Raw genomic sequence first — 20,936 nt, forward strand, 5'->3', positions numbered from 1 at the left:
GTTTTAGAAAGAGAAACACGTTTTCATTTAATTCATTAAATATTAAAAAAAGTTAAATACCAGAACTTTTTATATCAAGGGTTTAATCTGTAAAAAAAATGGTAAAAAATTAGTATTTTTTCATTAAAAAATAGGGGGTAGGGGTAACTAAAATCGGCTTTTCGAGTTAAAACAATAAGATTAAGAAATTTTACTTCCATAATTTAAAAGAAAATAATATGTTCAACAATTCTACAAACATGTATACATATCTGATAACACACTTGGAAGAAATTGCATGAATTTGTTCTGCAAGTGGTCAAAACCCAAAAAATCACCTAAAATCACATGTTGTGCTAAATTGGTATCTTTGACCGATCATAGCACAAAAACGAACACACGGACATAGGGTTTTTTTTTGCATTTTCTACCATGCCATTTACTCCTTTTTCCAAAAATCCATATCAGAAAAAAAGTTTAATACAGGAAATTTTTGACTTCTCAGAGGTGTACATCCTTAAATGTATGCACATCTTTATTACTTTGGAAGATTTTTCATTATTCTTCTTAGATATACTGAAATATTTTATCTCCCCAACAGGTTTAATGTAGTTTTTCTAGTAAACATTTTTGTTTACCCAAAAGTATTTTCGAGGGGGACACGATCCTTAAGTTGTATAACATGTTTTCTGGTACCTCGTACAAGACATAGACAAACACTTTAGGTGTAGAACTTATACATTAATGGAATGATATAAATAGGCGGTAACGTGTTAGGTGTATAATTGTTATAAAACGTTATATTCAGATATCAAGAGATAAGATGGTAATGGATTAATCGATAAATCCCTTACGTCGAAACTGAAAGGGAAAACTAAATTAATATCTTCCTCGTACAATAACAAAGGAGGTTCTTCACATGCTGTAATAGAGTTTCATTAACCGACAGCTTTATGTACATTCTCAGTTGACTCCCTGGCGCAACGGTAGCGCGTCTGAATCCAGATCAGAAGGTTCCGTGTTCGAATCACGTCGGGGTCAAATTTGTTTTATTTTTACTACAAACGTGCAGAATATGAGTGCTTTGTCTGCAGTATAACTGAGTATTATAATAACATCGTTTATTTGTAAGGTGAAAATAACACTTTTTGCAGCGAACCACAGGGACTGGTAGCCTGTGATCTTCGCTCCTTAATTACAATATATATATACATATCAAAAGAATGACATGGAGCCTGTGATCAGTAGCAGAACTCGCATTGGATAATATCCTGTTTTTATTCAGATACCAGTTTGTTCACAAATGACTCATCTTAAGGCTATATATTACACATACATTTCTGTCCACTTATAATAGCTTAATGGGGCTACATCTACAGATCCATCTTATGTACCATGTAGTATCCCAGTCCGCTATTTAATTTGCCAGAGACCCACTAACTGCCTTACTAAACCCCTAACAAAATTGTTTTCAACACATACTTATACAGCACATTTCACTACTAACGTTATGGTAGGGTGCTGTGATCTACATTAACAAGTTCAAGCTCACCTCTGTCAACTCTCTTCTCCAAAAGCCATTTTCGTTTCCAATAATCGAATTGTTCTCCGCATAACATGCAATATATCATCACATTAAATGAAACACGCTTACATTTCATCCTTCAGCCAATCAGCCTTTTATCGATAATAATCATGTATTGTCAAATTATTGGACGATTATACCTGCGTCTTTATGTACCCCGTTTTGCATATTTATCAAACCTTAAGCTTCACTAAAAGCTAGTGAAATTCACGACGAAATGTTATGCCGAACTTTTCGTGACCGTTATATGAAAGCATGTTGCCGACTGATGTGTTGAAGAACGATGTCGATAGATTGATATGTTTGACTTATTTAAACAAGAGGCCCAATGGGCCTGCATCGCTCACCTGGTATTAATCTCAAATTCGTAATCTTAAAAGTGGACTATAATACAGCTACAGGCAGAATATCAGTGTTTGATTCATAAGAACCTATTAAAAGATTTTAACATAAGATGCCTGTGACTTTGAATGTCGAACAAGGACATTATGTTGAAAGTGGATCAAAGTCATTCATTTGAACAAATTTCGTAGTCCATTATCCCAGCATGCTACAGGTCGAATATCAGTACCCTCGGCCTTTTGGTTATTGAGAAGAAGTCGTTTGGAAATTTAAACACATTTGTCCCATGACCTTGAAAATGTGTCAAGGTCATTCATTTGAACAAGCTTCGTAGCCCTTAATCTCAGTATGCTACAGGCACAATATCAGTACACTGGACCTTTTGGTTATTGAAACGAAGACGTTTGAAGATTTAACGACATTTTACCACTGTGACCTTGAAAGTGGGTCAATGTCATTTATTTGAACAAACTTGATAGCCCGTTATCCCAGCATGCTACAGGCCCAATATCAGTACCCATGGCCTTTTGGTTATTAAGAAGATGTCGTTTGAAAATTTTACGGTATTTTACCCCTGTAACCTTGAAAGTGGGTCAACGTCATTCATTTGAACAAACTTGGTAGCTCTCCATCAAGGCATGCTAAAGGGCCAATATCAGTACCCTGGGCCTTTTGGTTATTGAAAAGAAGGCGTTTGAAAATTTTACGACGTTTTACCCCTGTGACCTTGTAAGTGAGTCAAGGTCATTCATTTGAACAAACTTGGTAGCTCTCCATCAAGGCATGCTAAAGGGCCAATATCAGTACCCTTGGCCTTTTGGTTTTTGAAAAGTAGGCGTTTGAAAATTTAACGACGTTTTACCCCTGTGACCTTGTAAGTGAGTCAAGGTCATTCATTTGAACAAACTTGGTATCCCGTAATCTCAGCATGCTATAGGCCCATTATCAGTACCCTGGGCTAATTGGTTGTTGAGAAAAAGTTGTTCGACGATTTTTAGAATTTGACCCCTGAGACCATGGAAGTGGGTCAACGTCATTCATTTGAACAAACTTGGTAGCCCGTCATCTCAGCATGCTATAGGCCCATTATCAGTACCCTGGGCTAATTGGTTATTGAGAAAAAGTTGTTCGAAGATTTTTAGAATTTGACCCCTGTGACCATGGAAGTGGGTCAAGGTCATTCATTTGAACAAACTTGGTAGCCCGTCATCTCAGCATGCTACAGGCCCAAAATCAGTACCCTGGGCTTATTGGTTATTGAGAAAAGGTTGTTCGAAGATTTTATGAAGATTTACCCCTGTGACCTTTAAAGTGGGTCAAGGTCATTCATTTAAACAAACTTGTTAGCCCTTCATCCAAGCATGCTAAAGGGCCAATATCAGTACCCTTGGCCTTTTGGTTATTGAAAAGAAGACGTTTGAAAATTTAACGACATTTTACCCCTGTGACCTTGAAAGTAGGTCAAGGTTATTTATTTGAACAAACTTGGTAGCTCGTCATCACAGCATGCTACAGGCCCAATATCAGTACCCTTGGGCTTTTCGTTATCGAGAAGAGGTCGTTTGAAGATTTTTAAGGTATTATACCCCTGTAACCTTGAACGTGGGTCAAGGTCATTCATTTGAACAAACTTGGTAGCCCTTCATCCCAGCATGCTAAAGGGCGAATATCAGTACCTTGGGCCTTTTGTTATTGAAAAGAAGACGTTTGTAGATTTTACGACGTTTTACCCCTGTGACCTTGAAAGTGGGTCAATGTTATTTATTTGAACAAACTTGGTAGCCCGTTATCCCAGCATGCTACAGGCCCAATATCCGTACCTGGACCTTTTGGTTAATGAAAAGAAGACGTTTGAAGATTTAACGACGTTTTACCCCTGTGACCTTGAAAGTGGGTCAATGTCATTCATTTGAATAAACTTGATAGCCATTCATCCAAGCATACTAAAGAGCCAATATCAGTACCCTGGGCCTTTTGGTTATGGAAAAAAAGACGTTTGAAGATTTTACGACATTTTACCCCTGTGACCTTTAAAGTGGGTCAAGGTCATTCATTTGAACAAACTTGGTAGCCCGTCATCTCAGCATGCTACAGGCCCATTATCAGTATCCTGGGATTATTGGTTATTGAGAAAAAGTTGTTCGACGATTTTTAGAATTTGACCCCTGTGACCATGAAAGTAGGTCAAGGTCGTTCATTTGAACAAACTTGGTAGCCCGTCATCTGAGCATGCTACAGACCCAAAATCAGTACCCTGGGCTAATTGGTTATTGAGAAAAAAATGTTCGAAGATTTTACGACGTTTTACCCCTGTGGCCTTTAAAGTGGGTCAAGGTCATTTATTTGAACAAATTTGGTAGCCCGTTATCCCAGCATGCTACAAGCTTAATGTCAGTACCCTTGGCCTTTTGGTTATCGAGAAGATGTCGTTTGTAGATTTTAAGGTATTTTACCCCTGTGACCTTGAAAGTGGGGCAAGGTCATTCATTTGAACAAACTTGGTAGCCATTCATCCAAGCATGCAAAAGGGCAAATATCAGTATCCTGGGCCTTTTGGTTACGGAAAAAAAGACGTTTGAAGATTTTACGACATTTTACCCCTGTGACCTTGAAAGTGGGTCAAGGGCATTCATTTGAACAAACTTGGTATCCCGTCATCTCAGCATGCTACAGGCCCATTATCAGTACCCTTGGCCTTTTGGTTATTGAAAAGAAGACGTTTGAAAATTTAACGACATTTTACCCCTGTGACCTTGAAAATGGGTCAAGGTTATTTATTTGAACAAACATGGTAGCTCGTCATCACAGCATGCTACAGGCCCAATATCAGTACCCTTGGGCTTTGGTTATCGAGAAGATGTCGTTTGAAGTTTTTTATGGTATTTTACCCCTGTGACCTTGAAAGTGGGTCAAGGTCATTCATTTGAACAAACTTGGTAGCCCTTAATCCCAGCATGCTAAAGGGCGAATATCAGTACCTTGGGCCTTTTGTTATTGAAAAGAAGACGTTTGAAGATTTTACGACGTTTTACCCCTGTGACCTTGAAAGTGGGTCAATGTTATTTATTTGAACAAACTTGGTAGCCCGTTATCCCAGCATGCTACAGGCCCAATATCCGTACCTGGACCTTTTGGTTTATGAAAAGAAGACGTTTGAAGATTTAACAACACTTTACCCCTGTGACCTTGAAAGTGGGTCAAGGTCATTTATTTCAACAAATTTGGTAGCCCGTTATCCCAGCGTGCTACAGGCTTAATGTCAGTACCCTTGGTCTTTTGGTTATCGAAAAGATGTCGTTTGAAGATTTTACGGTATTTTACCCCTGTGACCTTGAAAGTGGATCAAGGTCATTCATTTGAACAAACTTGGTAGCCCTTCATCCACGCATACAAAAGGGAAAATATCAGTACCCTGGGCCTTTTGGTTATTGAAAAGAAGACGTTTGAAGATTTTACGACGTTTTACCCCTGTGACCTTGAAAGTGGGTCAAGGTCATTCATTTGAACAAACTTGGTAGCCATTCATCCAAGCATACTAAAGAGCCAATATCAGTACCCTGGGCCTTTTGGTTATGGAAAAAAGACGTTTGAAGATTTTACGACATTTTACCCCTGTGACCTTGAAAGTGGGTCAAGGTCATTTATTTGAACAAACTTGGTATCCCGTCATCTCAGCATGCTACAGGCCCATTATCAGTATCCTGGGATTATTGGTTATTGAGAAAACGTTGTTCGACGATTTTTAGAATTTGACCCCTGTGACCATGAAAGTGGGTCAAGGTCGTTCATTTGAACAAACTTGGTAGCCCGTCATCTGAGCATGCTACAGACCAAAAATCAGTACCCTGGGTTAATTGGTTATTGAGAAAAGAATGTTCGAAGATTTTACGACGTTTTACCCCTGTGACCTTTAAAGTGGGTCAAGGTCATTCATTTTAACAAACTTGGTAGCTCGTCATCTGAGCATGCTACAGGCCCAATATCAGTACCCTGGGGTTATTGGTTATTGAGAAAAGGTTGTTCGACGATTTTTAGAATTTGACCCCTGTGACCATGAAAGTGAGTCAAGGTCATTCATTTGAACAAACTTGGTAGCCCGTCATCTGAGCATGCTACAGGCCCAAAATCAGTACCCTGGGCTTATTGGTTAATTTTTAAATATGAACTCTCAGAACGTGAACAAATTCTACGTACAAATATTTACTGGGAAATTAGTTGGATTGACCAATCACTAGCATGGAATTTAGAAAACTACGCCAATGTTTATGTAGTTCATCTTCCGGATCATAAAATATGGCTTCCGGATGTATTGCTTGATCTTGGATCTCGAAGACATTTGGCAGGCGAGGAAACAACCCTGGTCCAAATAGACTACAAGGAAATAGTGACGTGGTGGCCTGGAAAGGATACTGAAACCGGATGCCAAGTTGATATATACAACTTTCCTTCCGATCAAACGACTTGCTCGATTTCACTTGAAAAGTGGCATTATTCGGATAGTGAATTGAAAGTGACTGTCGATAGCAAGCATATCAACACAGAGTACTATCACAGGAATGGCGAGTGGGAACTTGTCAATACCTCTGTGAGTGAAACATAGGCAGCTAAAATTTTGAAAATTACACTGTTTTATCGTGGAATTTACACTTAAAAAGAAGGACACACACCTGTCTTATAACTGTTGTTTTACCTACAATAATCTTGTCATTCCTTAACACCTGTTGTTTTTGTTTACCAGTTGAGACAGGTGAGAAAACAGGAATGTCTATTTCATTATTTTTGTCATTTATATTAGTATTGACAATCTTAGTGAGAACCTCCCACCATTTCTACATATGTTGGCTTTCAAATGCTTCTCAGTTCATTGACTATCGTTCTTACTGTGATTATACAACGTATGCATCACAAGTCGGACAAGCAGGCGAACCAGACTTCTGAAAATCAAAGTACGGGAGAAAATAATGACATTTCTGTTAAAAACATTGAAATGGGAGAAACGTTTGAAGGAACGAAAGCCAATAGGAAACATTTTAAAAATAAGCTACTTGAGCAAATTGATAACCATGCAAGTAAGGGACAATTTGAATGCTCCGCTGAACTTGGTCGTTTTTATTGGATGGTTAAGGCGAAATCTGTAGATTGGTTGTGTTTCTTTGTGTTTCTCTCAGTTAATGTTGTGGTAACTGTGTCGCTGTGTATTACAATCGTGTAAATGGTTTTAACAATACATATCGCGGTATAGTCTTTCATATCCACCTTCAATAAAAACTAATAATGGAAGAACCGTTCTGTAAATACAATGTCATTGAAAACAATCGGTATAGTATATATATGTTTATAAGATATATTTATACTGGTTGTGTATACAAGTATTGTGTCAATATTCTATAACTAGACTTAGATAGACATTGATATCTGGATTGTAATTGTATAACAGTTTATGTATCTTTGATGTGATATGTAGAAGTGATGTTTGTTTAGTGATAGAAATGCGTAGCTAAACACAATTGTCTTGTACTGCCTAATTAAAACAGAATCAAATGAAGAATTTCTTATTCCTGATTTATTGTTAATAAATCTTGTTCAATTTTAAATGAAAAGATATGTCATCTGCGACAAGCTAAGGGTAAGAGGAGACTTCGTTTGTAATATCGCAAACAAGAGGCCCAGAGGGCCTGTATCGTTCACCTGTTTCTTTTGTTACATGCAACTGACATATAGGTAACTTAAGACCAAATTTGGTAACTAGAACACAAGACATCTTAAAATCTCTTTAACGGTTTTGAACATATTGTTGTCTGAAGATATTGTTGTTTGAAACTTAAAATTTCAATTTAAAAGCTTTTAACAAATATTGACCTTTGACTACCGACTTTCACTTAAAGTTGACCTTTGACCTCATTACTGTAACAAAGAAAACAATTCACACCGCTGGTCTACATAACATACCAAAATATCATGACTCTAGTCCAAATGGTTCTTAGGATATTGTTGTTTGAAGTTTTTAACATATTTGACCCCAGTGACCTTTATGGCAGGTCTAGGTCTTTTTAAGGAGAAAATTTTAGAGCACTACATCCCAGGTACCTACTGGCCAAATATCATGACCCTTGGCTTTCTGGAACTTGAGAAGATTGTTGAAGCTTTTAACCAAAGTATAACAACGTATGCATCACAAGTCGGACAAGCAGGCGAACCAGACTTCTGAAAATCCAAGTACGGGAGAAAATAATGACATTTCTGTTAAAAACATTGAAATGGGAGAAACGTTTGAAGGAACGAAAGCCAATAGGAAACATTTTAAAAATAAGCTACTTGAGCAAATTGATAACCATGCAAGTAACATACCAAAGTATCATGACTCTAGTCCAAATGGTTCTTAGGATATTGTTGTTTGAAGTTTTTAACATATTTGACCCCAGTGACCTAGTTCTTTTTAATGAGAAAACTTTATAGCACTACATCCCAGGTACCTACTGGCCAAATAACATGACCCTTGGCTTTATGGAACTTGAGAAGATTGTTGAAGCTTTTAACCAAAGTTGACATTTGAACCCCGACAAGCATTTAAAGTTGACCTTTGACCTCATTACTGTAATTGAGAAAATTATTCGCACTGCTGGTCTACATAACATACCCAATTATCATGACTCTAGTTCAAATAGTTCTTAGGATATTGTTGTTTGAAATTTTTAACATATTTGACCCCAGTGACCTAGTTCTTTTTAATGAGAAAACTTTATAGCACTCCATCCCAGGTACCTACTGGCTAAATATCAGGACCCTAGGTCCTATAGTTCTTCAGAAGAAGTCGTTCAAAGGGAAAAGTTGACGGACGGACTACGGACGCCGAACGCCGGACGACGGACGACAGACGCCGCTGTACGGCATAAGCTCACATGGCTCTTCGGGACAGGTGAGCTAAAAACAGAACTGTCAAATAAGTGAGCTTCACCTCAACACAGACAAAGGCTTGTATAGACCAAAATTTTAATTTCAAAATATAATTCATGGTGTTGTAGAAAATTCAAAAATTCAATTATTAACCTAAAATATGGATTTTTTAAACACATACCCGGTTTCATTTCATATCATTTAAATTATGATATTCAATATAATTTCATAACCATTCCATGATTCCTCGATTTGTTGGACTTTTCCTAAATTGAATTTATTCCATGGTTATACGAGGGAGAACATGAACACGTAATTTATGGCATGATATTAGCAACAAATGAAAACATGACTCAAAAATAGTAATTTGAATAGTTCTGAGCCGTAAAATTAAAACAACAAACCAGGATATCTATCTTTAATTAAAGGTTATCAATTTATCCATAATTAACTATAAATCCCTCTTCGTTTTTTTCCTTTTGTTGAGAGGGAATATTGATTCAATTTGCTGCAAATAAAAAATGATCTGGTTACAAAACTTTTGTGAATAGCTGACCTGGTATACCTGGTATACATCATTGAAAAGCTGGCTGCAAAGTGATCTAAATAAAAATCACTCCATAAAATAAGCATGTCAGACACCTGATTAACTACTTTCGTTAAACGGTAGTCCGTCAAGAATGATATAATTAAATTAAAGGGTAAAGTATCTGAAAATTGAAACAGACATTGTATAATATTTGTCTGCTAATAGAACATGATAATAAACGGATAAGCGTAATATGCTGATCTTGGGAGTTATCCTATATTCAAAATTCATTCAGAAACAGTGTCTCGTCAGTGCCATTCTTCTTTTGACTCCTGGTGCCGGAAACAGAAAACAAGCAGAAAAATTCTCTGTACTTGCCATAAGCAAAAGGAACCTTAAACATTTTCTCCTTACTGCTTATCAGAGATACCATATTTGTTATATTTAATAGGAGGTACATGAAGTTTCAAGAGGCGATTTTTGCGAGGAAATTATTAAAGGAACAACAGAATGAAACATTATTTCTATTTTTTTTTTTTTTTCATAAATGTTCTTTTTCAGTTCCGATCATTGATTGGTTAATGTATATGAACTCTCAGAACGTGAACAAATTCTAAGGGAAAATACTTTGAAATTAGTTGGATTGACCCATCACTAACGTGGAATCCAAAAAACTACGCAAATGTTTCTGTTGTTCATCGTCTGGATCATAAAATATAGCTCCCGGATGTATTGATTGTCTATTTCATTATTTTGGTCATTCACAATAGTGTTGATAATGTTGAGATCGAAACCTCCACCATCCTCAAACCGTTACTATTTTGAGATGTATGCTGGCTTTCAAATGCTACTCAGCTCATTGACTATGGTTCTTATGAGTATACAACGACTGCATCACATATTGGACAAGCAGGAAAACCGGACATCTGAAAATACAAATACGGTAGAAAGCAAATAGATCGGTTGTTGTTGTAACTGTGTCTCTGTTCATAACGATTCTTTAATTGCTTTAAAATACATGTTCTAACATCCTATTGTCAATCCACCCTCCACGAACAAATATGTATATTCTTAATATATTCGTCTGAATTATTATATATGTCGGTAGCTCATGGAAGCAGACCGTATGTCGATTTCCCTTCGCTTTAGACTGAGGAATTTGAATTCCATATTGATATTAAATCTATATCAAGATCTGTTATAAAGCAAAATTACTCACACTCAGTGGAAGTAGTTCGCGTTTAGAGTTACATGAATCGCATTGTAGATCCCATAGACACCTAGTCCAATAAATCTTCATGTGACAATTTGGTTTATTGACTTAATTGTTGTTTATATAATTAATGTTATTCATATAAGTATAATGATCCTTATGTAGAGTTAGTTGGAATGGTGTAAAACATATACCAATGTGTTTTAGTAAACAAATACGTACGATCTGGTACTCTATCGTGTACGATACTTCATAATATTTCAATAGATAAAACATTGACTTGTCGACGTTTGTTAAATGACAAGAGGCCTTACTACAGCCCGGTTGTAAATGATACAAAGTAGTAAATTTCAGTATGAAATAAACAAAACATTATCACACTGTACATAGCAGGCTATATACACAATTTTGGGGCGCCACCATTGAAAAAGGTATTCACATACAAACTTTTGAAACTGTTGATGACACGATAAACAATATATAGCCCAGAACAAAGTGACGCAAATGTTTAGTAGGGAACGGTACTCGATCTTTGTTAGCGACTCTCGGCAAGCCCAGGAGCAAGGTCGTGTTTACATGGTTATCCGATCAATAAGGTGACGAATCGGAATCCAATTCCGTCGTTATTTGAATTTCACGTAACGCTATGATTGGTCCCCGAAGCCGTTTGACGGCAACACCCGAAAAGTTCCAGATTGTAAAATATATGCACGTGTAATAATTAGGGATTTCCATTTCGGATGAAAATACCTATTGTTATTGTCAAGTTTTTTCTTATTATTAGGGATTTCCATTTCGCATGGAAATACCTATTGTTATTGTTAAGATTTTTCTTATTAGGGATTTCCATTTGGGATGGAAATCCATATTGTTATTGTTGTTTTTTCTTTTTAATCTTATTCTTATTTCCACAGATCTTGTGGGCACTCTATCTCAAGAACGAATAAAGATATAACGTTCATATTTCAGAATGTGACATGGTGAGATGTGTCCAGAAGCCATAACTCAGTATAAAACAAAAGGAAAGTATGTAGTCAAAATGCAATTTATGTAAGTCTACTTAAATGAGTGAAGTTGTAAATTTCAAGTCAAATTTTAATTAGAAAGGAAATTATTGAGAAAACAAATTCCTTTTCAATTGAAAATGACCAAAAAGACCCCCCTGAAGTAATCCTTCGTTTTATATAAACAATTTTTAAGTGACGATTGAATTTCTGTCATTTTTCATTCCGTTACATATGCTTGTCTAATTTATACATGTTTTCAAAAACAGAAATGGTATTATTTTGGTTTTTAAGGTCATTTTGAAAACAGCAAACTATATTTGTGAATTACCATACCCGTTTTGGTACCCCCAGAAACCCACTTTCGGTCAAAGTTTTACCTTAGTTTTTCCGCATTTCATACAATAGGACATCTTTGAACAAAATAAGGAGGTGAAACCCCGATTATACCGGGGCCCAAAAAAGTGCCTTATAGACACCCTTCCTTTTCCAAAATTCATTTAAAAGTCTTCTCCGTCATTAAGCCTAATATAGTGTTGGTATATGGCACATCTATAGTATGTATGTTTGGCTTCATACAGAGTTCAGATTTTTGATCTTGACCTTCATTCAAGGTCACAGGGGTCAAATAATCAAAATTTGGTCAAAATTCTTCCAAAAAAAGGCTTATTGTGCAGTTCCAAGGTCACCGTATCATGACAGAGCTGACATTCACAACTACGTACCTCAAGTAAATAACGTCCCCACAAAGGGGAGGGGACGGAAGAAAGAAACACTAAACAGCTTTCTATCAATGCTGACTGTTCAGAAATAACTTGACCCAATGTTAAGGTTTGTCAAAGAAGGGAAGCGAAGGAAAGCGAAGGGAAGCGATCGTAAGTCCGAGAACATATCTTTGATCATTTTCCTGTTGGAAATCCCGTGTTTTGATCTTGATCAAATCTAGTTCTTACTGTAATTATTTTGTAAGGATGTTTTATGTTGGTAGGTTTATCTAATGGCTTTACAACAGAATTTTAAAATTTTGTCACGGATTTGATATAACAGTTTCATTTATTTGTTTTTGAATGCACTGTTAATAGAGAATACATATCATATCCTGTTGGGTTTTTTTATATGTTATATCCTGATAGTAAATATTCACTAAAACGCCCAGTAAGCGATTAGGCGCACAGACCAAACACAATTCGCGGGGGCCGTTATTTCATATCTGTGTAATGATTTATATATTGAAGTGCTTTTCTATTGTTTTTTTATCGTTGTAGTAGATCACGATGCCTTTTAGATTTGCCCAGGGGTTGATTGTTAATTAACCGATTAGTTAGAATGTTGGTTTCGGTTCCTGGTCTTGACAGATATTATGATCTTAGTCGCCCTTCATGTAGTTACAGGGAGCAAATGACTACCAATTACACCGACTTAATTTTCAGTGGTAGTGGTCAATAATTATGAGCAAAATTTGAACCTTTTTTCATAGATACAGGGTATCAACCAAATACATAATTAAGCAAATGGAAGACCTAATGTAATACGATCAACGGTTAGAAACTTTATATCTATGACGTTATACTCAAAAACATCTAAAAGGTTTTTGCAATTACGTTTCTAGTTACTGAAAGGTGTCCACTACTATTTGATCAGTGATCAAAAACATAGGCAAAACAAACATCAACCGTGGGTCAATTGCGATTATCCATTAACTTCTTATGGGCAATCTTAAAATTTAGATCTTGATGGGGACACAAGTACTTAGTATAAATTGTATCCAAACTTCTCGATGATTGTAATATACAATACATGCCATGTATAAAATATATCTATTGTAATGGCAAGGTACAATTACATTATGTAATGAAAGGCATTCAACAAAATGTATTGACAAGGTTTAGCGTAATTTCCCAAAGGACCTCTCACAACGTGATCATTTAATGGGATTTTACGTCTATCTTCATGATGAGCTACAATATTTGCGATGGCAGTATCGATTAACTCCTAAAGCATCAATGTCCTATACAGACTTAATAGTGCGAACAAATAGGACAAAGCTCAGAACTCAACTTTAATTCAGTAAATCGCTATAGGCAGAATTATGTCAATATTCTTTTGAAATTACCCTTTCTAAAAAAAGTACCATCTCCTGTTAATGACAAGCATGCTCTTAGTAGCCTTAGTGATGTTAGGACACGTGGGATTTCGTTTGTATCTTGTGAATCAATAATAAAAAATGTTCATCCATTTAGCTGACAAAAAAATTTAGCGTTACAGTAACAGTATGTTGGTTCACACTTTTGTAACGTTTTCCGTACTTTCTTTTGTCTCTGCAAATTTTCGTTCTGACTCTAAAAGATTGTATGAAGATTTGGCTCCAGCTTTTGAGACAGCCCATTTCAGACCTGTATTGAACGAGTCAGATAGCGTCCAAGTGAAAGTGGATCTTTACCTCGTTGGAATTTACTCATTCGATGTAAGAGCTCAGGTACTCCGAAGCAACGTGTATTGGATGATAACATGGATGAACTTGTCTTTCCGATGGCGTCCTGATCGTTATGGAGGCATCCAAAGTGTCAATGTTCCAGTACAAAGTATATGGTCCCCGGACTTAATTATTGGAAACGGAATTGGTGAAACAAAAAAACTTAGAATTGATTCACAAGTGGAGAAAATGGAGTTATTCTCAGATGGGAAGCAGGTATGGTGGCCCGGACGAGATACGGAGACAAGTTGTTCGTTCGATATTTCTAATTATCCTTTTGACTCTCAAATATGTGAAATCGGGTTAGAAAAATGGTATCTCAATGATTCCAAACAGTCTCTAGAATCTGTAGGAAATAACATAAATACTGACATGTTCAAGAAAAATGGTGAGTGGGAACTGAGTGGAACGAATGTAACAAAAACAGTTCTTTTATTCGAAGGTCATTCATATACTCGCCTACATTTTACCATTTATTTAACTAGGCGATGGCAGAGAAAATGTTTATCAATCATTCTCCCTGTCGTCATCTTATCCTTCATCAACTGCTTTTGCTTTTATTTGCCTGTAGATAGTGGTGAAAAGACTGGACTTGCCGTTGCCATTTTTCTTACATTCATATTCCTATTATCTGGTTTAAGCAACAGTATCCCCCATTCGTCTGTGAAGATGTCCGTTTTTGAAGTGTACATTAACGTACAGCTGACTTTAAGTGGATTAACCGTTATACTAACAGTAATAATATTGTCAGTGTATAACACACCATGTCGTAATACCTATCACGTGGTATGGTGGCAGACAGTCCTTCTTTGGATTTTCAAAAAGGTGCAACCAAAACATCTTGATATTAATCCTTCTGACAATGATGCAAATAATCAACAATATGGAGACAATAAAATGCGCATGAACAAGGAGTTTACTGATGCTGTCCGGCTAGACGCCAGACTTGGGTTGTATTCAAACGATTCAACAGATACAACAAATGCCCGGATGTATAAATCTAGAGATTTAAACTGTGTACATGGAAGTAAAACCAAAACTACATTAACACCGTTTGCACCATCTGGAGTACATAATGGACATGAGCAGGACCAGACAGATATGGTTGTTGACAGAAACGTATGGCAAGAAACGGCTGTGAATCTGGACAAATTTCTCTTCGTGGTATTTCTCGTTTTCAATGCCGTTGAGCTTGTTGTCCTGTTTACTTTACTTTTGAAGCATTGATTATATTGTATTGAATGTCGTAGCTAGTTTTGATCTTATTTTTTGCATTGGTACATTGTATTTATTACTCTTATTTTCATGATTTTCCTTCAAACAACTACATTTCAACCAGTAGGAAACAAGAGACGATCTTACTTATTTTTCTAACATTTGTCAATCTAACTTTTCCTTGTTTCCAAGACACACATCAAATAGCCTCAAATAAGTGTCAAACATTGTTGTATATAACTTAATTCTGTCCTTCCATAATAAATTAGCATCATTATTTATTGTTACAAAATAAAGTTGTATGACGGGACATCGAGAAGGGTAGTTCTTTGTCTCTCTACTTGCTCACATTTTAAATGTAATGTATGATAAATATATTTGTGTGTGTGGTATGTCATAGGATACAGAAATACAGAAGCATTAGCTTTTTTCCATATTTATTTACATTTTTTAAAGAAACGGTTGTTGTTCGACGCAATCCTCGTCTTCGGAATAGATGGCAATGCCGTTTAGGAGTTTGTTTATTATTACAACTGGAGAAAACCTTAGTAAATATAGACATTGTGGTTTCTGCAAGAATAAGTTAGGAAAAGTCATAAAATAATGTTGATGATTTTATTGCACCCATCCCACTAAATCATTGAACTATATTTGTTTGATATTTTGTTAAAGGAAATGTTCAGAAATGTCCGCATCGAGACACGGCCTCTCACCTTCCTGTTACCCATAATAAAAAGGCACTGCATTACAACCACAACGAATGGATGGAAATGATATTTCAAAGAATTTCAAATAACACTTATCAAAGGTTACTGTTTACTACGTTATTTATATCCTAGTGTCTATATGTAAACTATTAAATCATCATTACTAACGCAATTTTGCTCATTATGTTGATGTTGTTATCGCGATTGCCTTCGTCGTTATGAACAATTCAACCATTAAATAGAGTTGCGATGGTTGGCCTACATATAACATTTGTAATTATGACACAAAATCTGGATTTACAACATACCACAGGATTTTATGTAGGATAATCGCCGAATAATTATTGATGATATGATTATCATAGGTTGTTAGGTGGTGTAGCTGTCCAGCTGAAGTAGACGGACTATCTGTATTACCATTGCGTATGTAGTTGTTATACATACCACCTGCTGAAGTAGACGGACGATCTGTATTAGCATAGCGTATGTAGTAGTTATACGTACCACCTGCTGAAGTAAACTTAAGTTATGTCTGTAACGTTCTGATCGAGTAAAGACTTAACTTTAAATTATGTCGGTAACGTTCTGCTCGAGTAAGGACTTAAACTTTAGGTTTGTCTGTAACATTCTGCTCGAGTAAAAACTGCATCTGAAGTAATGTCTGTAACGTCCAGCCCGAGTAAAAACTTCATTCTAAGTTATGTCTGTAACGTTCTGCTCGAGTAAAGAATTAATCTTAAGTTATGTCTGGAACGTTCTGCTCGATTAAAGAATTAATCTTAAGTTATGTCTGTAACGTCCAGCTCGAGAAAAAACTTCATCTTAAGTTATTGTCGGTAACGTTCTGCTCATGTAAAGAATTAATCTTAAGTTATTTCTGTAACGTTCTGCTCGAGTAAAGAATTAATCTTAAGGATGTACTCTTCTGAGGTTTCAGTCACGTTCAAGTCTCGTTTTGATCTGGTGTAACGGGTTTTTGTAATATTTAACAAATTATGATAGGTTTAATAGCAAACACATATCTGAAAAACATGTTAAAAAACTAGATGTCTGTTGTGTATAGAACATTTTTTAAAAGAATTAAGTTATGTCTGTAACGTTCTGCTGGAGTAAAAACTTAATCTGAAGTTATGTCTGTAACGTTCTGCTCGAGTAAAGACTTAATCCTAAATTATGTCTGTAACGTTCTGCTCGAGTAAAGACTTTATTTTAAGTTATTGCGGTAAAGTTCTGCTCAAGTAAAAACTTTAATCTAAGTTATGTCGGTAACGTTCTGCTCGAGTAAAAACTTTATTCTAAGTTATGTTGGTAACGTTCTGCTCGAGTAAAAACTTTATTCTAAGTTATGTTGGTAACGTTCTGCTCGAGTTGAAACTGTACGTGGTGGTGTGTCCGTATAGGTATGCTTGATTAAAAAGTCTATCTGAAGTTTTAACTGTCACGTGCTGCAGGAGATAGATGTTGTTGCTATTTTGAAGCAATATCTTTCAAATAACCTCAATAAGCAACAGAACCCCATCGAATATATTATTGTATGAGTATGTGCTCTATGGATAATATATTAGTTTGTGTAGCTGGTCAGCCGAAATGGACGGACAATCTATTTCTAGTTCTACATCGAGACGTAAACAAATAGGTCCGTAAGGTTCTATTCGAATTAAAATTACAACTGGATTGATGTCCGTAAACTATGTTCGCGGTAAGACTGTACCATGAACAATCAAAGGTTCACGATGGAGAAACTGAACCAAATAACAATATGAACAATAAATAAAAACTAAAAAACATACCTACAGTTGTGTAAACTCAGAGATGGTGGATCCTTGGCGTTTTCTATCTGGTCAGCTTCACCAAGGCAACAGCATGTTCAACGTAGGGCCCTGTTACTGATTCGATCAAGGATGTTCAACGTAGGGTCATGTTACTGATTCGATCAAGGATGTTCAACGTAGGGCCATGTTACTGATTCGTTCAAGGATGTTCAACGTAGGGCCCTGTTACTGAATGGATCAAGGACGTCCTCCATTTGACGGATTACTATATCGAGATGGTGGCCAATGGGGCCAACATAATCGTTTTAATCACACTCTTCCCTGTCACCTTCTGTATCAGCAAGAAAGGTTAAAAAAAAGGTGAAAATTAAATACTTGAATAAGTTATAGTTTCATGAATTATTTCTTTCTTTCAACTTATAAGTAGATAAGCGAACAGGCGCTCAACAACTACAGGTCAGTGCCAAAAACTTTTGGGACAGTGCCAGCTGTACACTGTTTATTGTTGCTACTCGTACCAGTGCGGGACAGTGTATCACTACAGATATATGTAGATGTTTAACATTGGGTACATCCGACAGTGTATCACTACAGATATATGTTAATGTTTTGGACCAATTCGCCTGTGGCCTCTCAATTTGGACTATGATATTCCCATGCTCATTGGTACATCCTACAGTGTATCACTACAGATATATGTAGATTTTTTGGACCAATTCGCCTGTTGCCTCTCACTTTGGACTATGGTATTGCCATGCTCATTGGTTCATCCGACAGTGTATCACTACAGATATATGTAGATTTTTTGGACCAATTCGCCTGTGTCCTCTCAATTTGGACTATGGTATTGCCATGCTCATTGGTACATCCGACAGGCTAGCCTGTATTTGGTCAAGAAAGTCGAAAAAGAGAGGGCAGCAGGCCAGTACTGTATTCATTGCATTGAGTATCTGCACGATTAAGGTCACAGTACAAATGTCGGTGTACTCATGCTATACATTAAATGGAAATGCTCTATTTTTTAAGAACACTGTCGCTATTAATTAGTCGCCAAAATCACGGCGGTTGGAGACAGAATGGTTATTATGTGTTTCAAATTCTCCTAATGGGACCTATGAAAACCGGTGTTTCGCAGAGATAGCTGCTACCTTGTAGAATAGTTAACCATATGTTACAAGTTAGTCAAAAAAACATTGCTAGATCCAGAAGGATATCAAAACTAAGCAACCGTTAAAGTCAGAATGTTTTACTCTTTAGCGCCATCATATATCATAATTGAGTTGCGTGCTTTTATAGTTAAATATATAGATGTTTGTGTGCTCATGTAGCCGAAGAACGTTAATGTTACATGTACTATAAAGCGCGTTTGAGTTTGCAAATCAAATAGGATGCTATAAAAAATGTACTAGTATCGTTATATTCCTATAAATCAATAATTTTATAAAAACAGCATTAAAAACTAATGTGAATGAACTTTGCCGAGAAATAGAAAAGTGCAACACAAAGGTACATACATACAGCTGTTAAAAGATTGTTGTTTTTGTAAATGTTTTATATACCTATAATACGATACACTTTAGATATGCATAACTATTATATCTGGCAGCTACAATATGTAATTGTTCGTAGGTCTGAAAAGGCAATGAATGGCAGCTCTTTCCTTATCGTGATAGCAGCTGATATACGCTGTTATACCATGGATGCCAATTAAATTGAATACTGTGAATCCTCGCTTATCTGGGCTCCGTCACCCCCTTTCCGGTCGTTTATATTAGGTCATTCTTAGTGACAGTTCCTATTGCATTAATTGAGTATTTGTTTAGGATTCATTGTGACCGTATGAGCGCGGTTTAAATGTATTTAGGTTTCCGTCGGTTATTTTCCAACGATAGCTAATATTAACAAAATGAAATCGATGTATTTTCACCTAAAAATAACATTAAAGTTCGCCGTTTCGTAGTTAAAAACGATCTTCATGTTTGTAATTGACACAACTGTATGAACGCAATAGTTACACATTTACCAAGGTTTGCTAGCTGCTAGAATTACATGTTTACTTAGGCATCTACAATTCGCTTTGTGAAACAGTTTTTAAACCATTCCATATATCCATTTAGTTGTGTTTATAGACAAGCAGTAATCAAATCATCCCACGTTTATAAATGACTGGGCAAACAGTCATTGCGTGATTCCATGTCCATAGTTATTGTTGCGAACAGTCATTGAGTGATGAGTTACATTACTCGTGTTCATCGTCACCAAGGTAGACAGTTATTGCATGATGCAATTTCCACAGTTACCTTTGCACGTAGTCGTTCAATGATAAATTATGTCTACATGAAATTGAAATTAAATGAATACCGGCAAGAATAATATACAAATGTAGAAAACGGGTTTTTAATGATTACCGGAGCACGTTTGCAAAGTTAAACAATTAATGAATTAGTTCAGTTTCAAAATATCGATTCCGATACACAGTTGTCTATGCAAACAGTAATTAAATTTGTTTACGTTACACTTCAGATAAACATTAGATACTACATTGTGTATGACAATGGTAACTATGATGATGTACTGACAATTGATCATAAATCTATCAAATGGACGGATTTGTATGGACGTGAAGGAGAACAGGTAACGCAAAAACGTATATGAAACAGAATTTTAATTTATGACCATCTATTTATAGCAATTTACATGTTGGACAATAAACATATATCAAACAAATTGCGTACATTAACAGAAGACATGCTGAACAAGTTCAAGGCAGTAGTATTGTTTTACTTCTGCAGCTTTCCTTCACGCAAGCAATGTTACAGTTGATTATGGGAGCAATGTCTTTAAATGGGTGTGATCCACTATTATTACGCGTTACTAAGTGGGGCGGTCTACCCAGTGTCTGTGGAAATGACCGGAGCTTGTCTTAACACCTTTGAAGCTGCATGTGGAAGCATGTTCCTGTTAGTGCTAATTATAACAAACATTGGCAAGGTCCACGTGTGGAAGCCTGTTCCTGTTAGTGCTACTTATAACTAACATTGGTAAGGTCCACGTGTGGAAGCCTGTTCCTGTTAGTGCTACTTCTAGCAAACACTGGTAAGGTCCACGTGTGGAAGCCTGTTCCTGTAAGTACTAATTATAACAAACATTGGAAAGGTCTATGTGTGGAAGCCTGTTCCTGTTAGTACTAGTTCTAACAAACATTGGTAAGGTCCACTTGTGG

At 36.3% G+C, this 20,936-nt stretch overlaps 1 non-coding gene across 1 annotated transcript; it reads left to right on the plus strand.

Annotated features, from left to right (window-relative positions):
* The first annotated feature begins 948 nt into the window (after positions 1 to 948).
* On the plus strand, positions 949 to 1,020 carry Trnaw-cca. Its single transcript has one exon. It is a non-coding gene; the product is annotated as a tRNA-Trp (tRNA).
* The last annotated feature ends 19,916 nt before the right edge of the window (positions 1,021 to 20,936 follow it).

The sequence above is a fragment of the Mizuhopecten yessoensis genome, unplaced genomic scaffold (assembly GCF_002113885.1).
Source record: "Mizuhopecten yessoensis strain PY_sf001 unplaced genomic scaffold, ASM211388v2 scaffold673, whole genome shotgun sequence".
In the NCBI taxonomy this organism is placed as follows: domain Eukaryota; kingdom Metazoa; phylum Mollusca; class Bivalvia; order Pectinida; family Pectinidae; genus Mizuhopecten; species Mizuhopecten yessoensis.